This window comes from Loa loa, assembly GCF_000183805.2.
Source record: "Loa loa unplaced genomic scaffold supercont3.204, whole genome shotgun sequence".
NCBI lineage: Eukaryota > Metazoa > Nematoda > Chromadorea > Rhabditida > Onchocercidae > Loa > Loa loa.
This window is the reverse complement of record NW_018108384.1, coordinates 55,536-62,795: the sequence shown is the minus strand read 5'-3', so window position 1 is coordinate 62,795 and position 7,260 is coordinate 55,536.

Sequence of the window (7,260 nt, the reverse complement as noted above, 5' to 3'; positions counted from 1 at the left end):
ACGTTAAGCAATTCATCTGTAAATGTCCCAAAGTTGTAATTTATTTAAGTTGTTAATTTGAGAATTTAATATCCTCATTTTACTGGACAATGAAGTATTGAAAAGCCTGGAAATTCACCTGAAATATTCGTTTATTTTAGTTAAATAATCAATTGATACCACAAATTACAATCATTTCTCAAATAAAAATTTCGAAAATCTTAAAAAAAGAAGCAAAAATGAGCAAAAAATTCCCATAATCACACCTTTTTTTACCAGTTAAAAAAGATTGAACAAAAAAATGATTGCTGATAATTTTAATTTATCAAAATTTTTAATACATTTATAACTAGCGCTTTTTCATTCTCTCTGCAATTTAAAATTTAAGTTTCTGCCTGACCTTTCTTATTTTTAAAAAATTTGTTTAAATTCTCTTCATTTCTTTCCTTTTTTCATTTCATTTTCAACAATCCTTAATCCAAAGTACCAGAAAGAGGGAAAAAAGAAATGATAAAAAAAATGATAAAAAAGATAAATGATCTATTTCATCGTTTTTTCTCCTCTGTTGTTGTTCATATACATTTCTTATGTCATCAATGTGTTGTTCCATAAGGTTGCTTTCTCATTTATTTCCGATAATTTTCAAGCTCTTCGATTCACTTCTTATCATATCCTTCATTCACTTTCCCTTCCCAACTTGATAAAAAAAAATCATTCAAAGCGAACACCGCGCCGCTCATTTGTCGCATCTGACTTTGCTATCTGTTAGAATGGAAAATAGCCTAGATGCTCTTCTTTTCCCTTATTAGTTTTCTAATTATTATATTTACTAATTACAAAACTATTCATCCTATTTACTAATCATAAACTTTTCATTTTTTTTTTAATCTCTATTTGTTATCATATTTTCTCAATATCTTTTTACTTATTTCCAACCAATGATCATTTTTGTTTTGCATCTTCTCTTTTGTGCGTTTATTACAGTAAATTCATAAACTAATTTATTTTTTCTTTTTTTTAAAATAGTTTAAAAGCTTTAATTGAGTAATTATTAACCTAAGATTTTTTCATTTCACAGTCTTTGCTCTCTTTAAAATCTGTTTACTGTCACATTGCTGATATTTCATTTGTAAACATAATTTGAGATAATCTAACGTATGTTTTCCCACTAATTTTACCGCGGGAACAATGATAGCATTAAGACAAATTGCGCAAATTTCAAACATCGATCGGACGATTTTGTAAAAAAAGAAAATGATTTTTTCTTTTACGTGTAAATTAAACGTCAATTAATGTTTTACGGATGCTGTTTTTTCACACAAATGTTTTCAAAAGTATTAATTTTACTATTATTAATACATGATTATAGTAGTTTATAACAAGTTTAATTCTTTGAAAAAATAATTTAAAAAAGACGATTTTTAAAGAGTAAACAGTTTTTGAAAATGTGAACAATTTTGAAACAGTAAATATTTGAAAAAGTGTAAACAATTTTTGAAAGAGTAAACGATTTTGAAAAAATAAATATTTACTATTCTGGTTTTGCTCTTTTCAATATCAAATCCGGAATTTAACCGTAATCGTTTTTAATTGTTAAAAATGGTGACTGAATAATTTTTTTTCTTTTTTTTTTCACTAATCAAGATAAATGATTGTATTTACGATTGTTTGTGCGCAAATTGTAACAAATTTAGTGATCTATTTGATAAATTATCCCAAAAATTTCCATTACTAATCGTAGGAAAATGTTTGTTAATTTTATAAACAATAATGAAATATGACAAAAATGTTATTAAATGCGCTCATGGGAAGATTCCATGGGCGCATTTGTATCACATAGATATACATGTAACTACCATAATACTAATTTATAAAGTATTGATTTTTTTTTTCCTATTCTTCATAACAATAGTTTTCATTTCTTCCGAGTACAATTGACGCATTCAGAAAGGAAAACGAATTAGGGGAAATGATGCAGTCTTCTGGAAATACGATTCCGTTTTTTCGTTTCATTTCCCTTCCTCTTCGTTATGCTTAACTTCAATTTCGTATTTTTTTTCTTTTTTTCTTTGAGGTAAGGATCGGGACAGGAATTTGGGAGAAGGAAGAGGAAATGGAAGATATGTATGGTGATCTTTAAGCAGGAAAGCACCATGGCAACATAATCGAGAAATGTTAAAAAAGAAAAAAACTTTATCAAAATTCAATTGTGATAGAGAAGGTAAAGGAAAAATGAGGAATTATTATAATTTCAATCATTATTATTCCGTTTCCGGAATTTTTTTACGTTTCTTTTTTTCTCGGAAAATTTTTTGCACTATCACACATCGGTATTATAATATCAGATAATACCGGGAAGAGAAAGAAGGAAGAAAAATGGGGAAGCAAGAAAAGATCAGAAGATGAATTTTCCAACTCGAAATCTTATCCAAAAATTATTTGGTGGAATGATTTTGAATGATTAAATTTTTTCGCCTCAATAATCATCTCTCTTTCTCCTCCTGATATTATTTCATATTATAATATCAATTTGTGATAAGATAAGAAATTTCGGATATGGAAGGATATGGAATATTAGATGTATGCTAATATAGCATTGAGAATTTCTAAACCGTTTTGTCTTTTAACAAATAAAAACAAAACATGAGAGATTACTAAGCATGAGTGATTCAAAGTAAATTTCAATTAATTCATATATAGGTCAAGCAAAGTTGTGAAATAGAAATGAATCCATCAAAATACAATATTGCATATTAAAATTAATACAAAACACTAGTTCGTCACTATATTTTAATGATGAGTTATCGATTTTTCTTCTTTTAGTAATTGGCCTTTTACAAATATCTTGGCTCATTTCTTCCTGTAAAAAAGAAAAGAGTCTAACCTAAAAGATTGAAATTTATCAAAACATTGATACATTCATGTTATTATGCTAATTCAAAATATAAGAAGATCCTGAATTAAAATGATAATTTAAAAAAATCGATTTTAACTAATTGTAGAAGGAGTTTTGTAAAATATATGCACAAATGTACATTAAATGACCAAATAGATGAATGACCACTTCATCTATGAATAAGTCAATATATTTTGTTTTCTTCTTTTCATTTAGCAAACTGCTTATTCAGTAAAATATTCAATTATAAAGATTTTATTTTCTATTTTTTAAATTTAATTTTCCATGCAGCTGCTTTCTTACTAAAATATTCAGTTATAAAAGATTTTATTTTATTTATTTTTTAAATTAAATTTTTTCAAGCAAGAAAAATTTATTTTTTGTATGAAAATTTTGAACTGAATACGATCAAATCATTATCGTAATGAACTAAGCTTTTTGCTTATTAAGTTTTCTTTCCTTTTTTTCTCTGGTAATTGCTAAAAATATTTCGAGAAAATTTTAGCCGAACTTTCAATAACAATTAGCAAAGTTAGTAATTAGTAAAGTTAGGAATTAGCAAAGTAAAACTAAATAGGACAAACTTTTATTGCTAAAAAAAGAACAACTATTAAGTCATTTTGTTTTTCCATTTCTCCTTAGTATTATCAGGCTTTTCGTGCTCTTTTTTTTTCTCGTTTTTTTTACGGTTAAATTCCAGAAAGGAAAAGATAGAAATTTTGAAAGCGCAGTAAAATTTTTTGAAATCTTATAAAATTTCATTCTAAATTTATACTTCAAAGGTTAGAGCATTGTTGAAATTTTGCATAAGATTGAAATTTCGCCATTACCAAATATATCATCAAGAAATAATAGTGGAATGGAGCAGCCGCATTATTTTGAATTACTCTACTACTCATATTTATGGCTTCGACGTAGTCGGTAATTCCTTTTCTTATAATTAAATTAATTGATCATTCAAAGAAAAAAAATATCACAATAAAACTGTAATACATTTTTTTTTCCAAAAAAAAGTTTTTTTAAAACTCCAACATTTTAGGAAAAAAACTTAGAATAAGTCGAGTTGAATTTACGAATTGATGAACTTTGAACTTGTCATCTAGTAAAGATTTCATTCAGATACCAGTGATATGTACTATACAAATAATTTTCGTCAATGTCCTTTGTTTTGTATCCGTCAAATGGTTTTATTTATCCTTGACTTGTAATACTTTCATTGAAATTTTAACGACAGTCTATTTAATCGTCTCATTTTTAAGTTTGAAAAATAATAGGACAACTGGTAAAAAAAAAAAGGTCCACATATGTGACAAATGTCTTAATCTTTCTACCTTTACTGTACTATCTAATTTCATGTTATAGTCACGTCCTAAATAAAAATTTCAATAAAGTAAAAATATTCCAAGTAATTTTTAAATAATTTTTTCTTGTTCAACTGATACTGGGGCATATATAGTACCGGTAATACCATCTTTTAAGATTTCTTGAATCTAATAACTGTTACTAAAGACATGAAAGCGCAGTTGATAGATTTCAGAATTTCTTAAATCTAAATTATATCAATAAGTAATCTATTCATATTACTGACTGAGGGAAATCTAATTTTGTAAATCTTTGATTTGTAAAATGTTCAAAAACCATGATTTCAACTTTTTGAAAATGAAATAGAAGAAAGGAAGAAGTTAGATGTCTGTTAATTTTCAATTCGAAAATTTTAATTTTTACTTTTATGACCAAATTAATTTAAAAGGAATAATAAGGAGAAAATGAGGAGAAAAAGTTTTGGAAATTTATTCAAATTATGCTCGATTTTTGTACTTTTTGGATATTTTTTTCATTTAGGCCAAATTCTTCATTTCTTCAATTATTCCTTTTTCATTTTTAAAATTTACTTGCAAAACTCAAAAATTTTTTTCCAAAAAAAGAAAAAAAAACGAACAAACGTAAGCATTTTTTTTGACGATTATGGATATTTGTCATTTTTTGAGCTAAAATTACTTCCGTTTCATGTTTGGCATGTATAAATGCATTCATCTATGTGAAATGCAACGAATAAAACCATTCAATTTTCCTCATTTTTTAATAATCAAAAGAAAAACTAATTTGTGGACAAAAAATTTTGGACTCATACTTTTCGTTTAGACTTAAAATAGGAAGAACAGAAAAAAAGAAACGAAAAAGAAAAGGAATGAAGTAAGAACGGAAACGGAAAAGTTTTTTTTTGCTACAACTTTCCTCACTTTTTAGCAACTAAAAAAAGCCTGATTTATGGCTGAAAAATTTCTGGCTCATACTTTTTGTTCAGTCTTAAAATAGGAAAAGTGAAGGAAATAAATTAAAAAGAAAACAAAAAATTTTTTTCTAATTTCAAAGTATGGAACAAATTAATTCTATGATTTCATTTATTAAAATGAAAATTATTGTTGTCTGGAATTAATCATAAGCCAATTTTAACCGTTCTATTAAAAAGAAAAAAAGATATTCAATTTCTAATTACCATAATTAAATGACTGATTGCTTTTAGCGTTATTATTATTACTACTGTCAGTATCACTAGTAATAGTGATAACAATAATATATTAAAAGTTGTAGTGCGTTATAGTATGATTTTAACTACTTCTCTCTTTTATTACACCAAGAATTAATTTTATTGCACACTTTATGAGTAATAAACTTTGAACAAAGCGAAAGATTTAAAAAAAAAAAGCAAATAATAAATGAAAAATTAAAAATTACATAGAAAATAATTCAATTCAATGGCTAAAATGAAAAAAGAAATACATACGAAATTAATAATTGTTGACAAATATTTTTATGATTAATTAGAAGGAAATTTCATTGATAAAATAGTACAATAAGCAATCAATATATGCTAAACTAAACTAAGCATGCTTATTTATCATATTCTTAGAAATTAAAAGCACTAAAGCTTTCTGGTTGTCCCATTGGGATATTATTTGGTTTGAAAAAAAAAAAAAGATATCGTATAAAAATTTGCTATCACAATTTGCTTATTTCATCATTTTATGTTAGTTTAGGAACAAAGAGAAACTAAAGAAAAGAAAAGAATTGAAGAAAAAAAGAGGAAAAAAAAAGAAAGAAAGAGGAGAAAAAAGAGAAGAGAAAAAAATTAAGAAATGTATTACTCATTAATATAAAAGTAAAAAAATGAAAAATGGGAAAAAATTCGATATTATCTTCTTTTTTTTTTTCATAAATTATATTATTTTCATTTCTGATTCTTCCATCATTAATTTCATTTCATTTCAAATTTATTTCCAATCTATTTCAAATTTCTTTTTTTTTGCTTCAATAGGTTTTCGCGTAAATTTTCAATTGAAAAAATTATTTTCCTCAACTCTTATAATATTATTTATGTGTTATAAATTGTTCACAACAAATAAGACTTAAATCCAACCAAATATCGATGTATTATAGGCTCTTGGCTTGACTCTTTTTTTTTTTTCTCCCATTTAGCTAATAGTTTACTTCGAAACACTAAAGTTTTTAACATTACCATAAATGCATCTTCATTTCTCTCATTGCAAAAAGATCCATACATACATCATTATGTATTAATTTTGTCAGATTTTCCCAAGACTCCTTATTGCTATTTTAGCTGCTTATACGGGTTAAGTTAGCTTAGCTCAGTTAAGTTTCAAGCTTAGCAATATTCTAATCTAAAGCTAAGCCTAGCTTTTCTCATAGTGCAGACTATATATGTCGTACGCATACAAATATAAACATAACCTACACACACACACACACACACACACACACATGCATACATACACACATACAAAACATACACACACATATATACACATATACACGCACATACACATACACACATACATGTACTACTCATTCTATCATTCTTCGCTTTTCATATTCTTCTACTTCTATTTTTTTTCCATATCAAGCCAAGTTTTCCCAACTGTGAACCATTTCATTTATATCTTTGTCTTTTTTTCTAAATTATCACTTAAATCAGGCTATCTATCATTTTAACACTTTAATTATCATTAAATTGCTCGAATTAATGAGTTCGAAATATTTGAACTAATTTATCTCATCAATATCGTATAGCTTCTTATGTTTGCAATTCTTAGCTCTTAGCATCTTAGCATTATTGTTATTATTATTACTGTTTTGTTATTATTGTTAATATTACTATTAGTATTATTATTATTATTATTACTATTATTATTATTATTATTGTTATCATTATTATTATTATTATTATTATTATTATTATTATTATTATTATTATTATTATTATTATTATTATTATTATTACTATTATTATTATTATTATTATTATTATTATTATTATTATTATTACTTATTAGTTATTATTATTATTATTATTATTATTATTATTT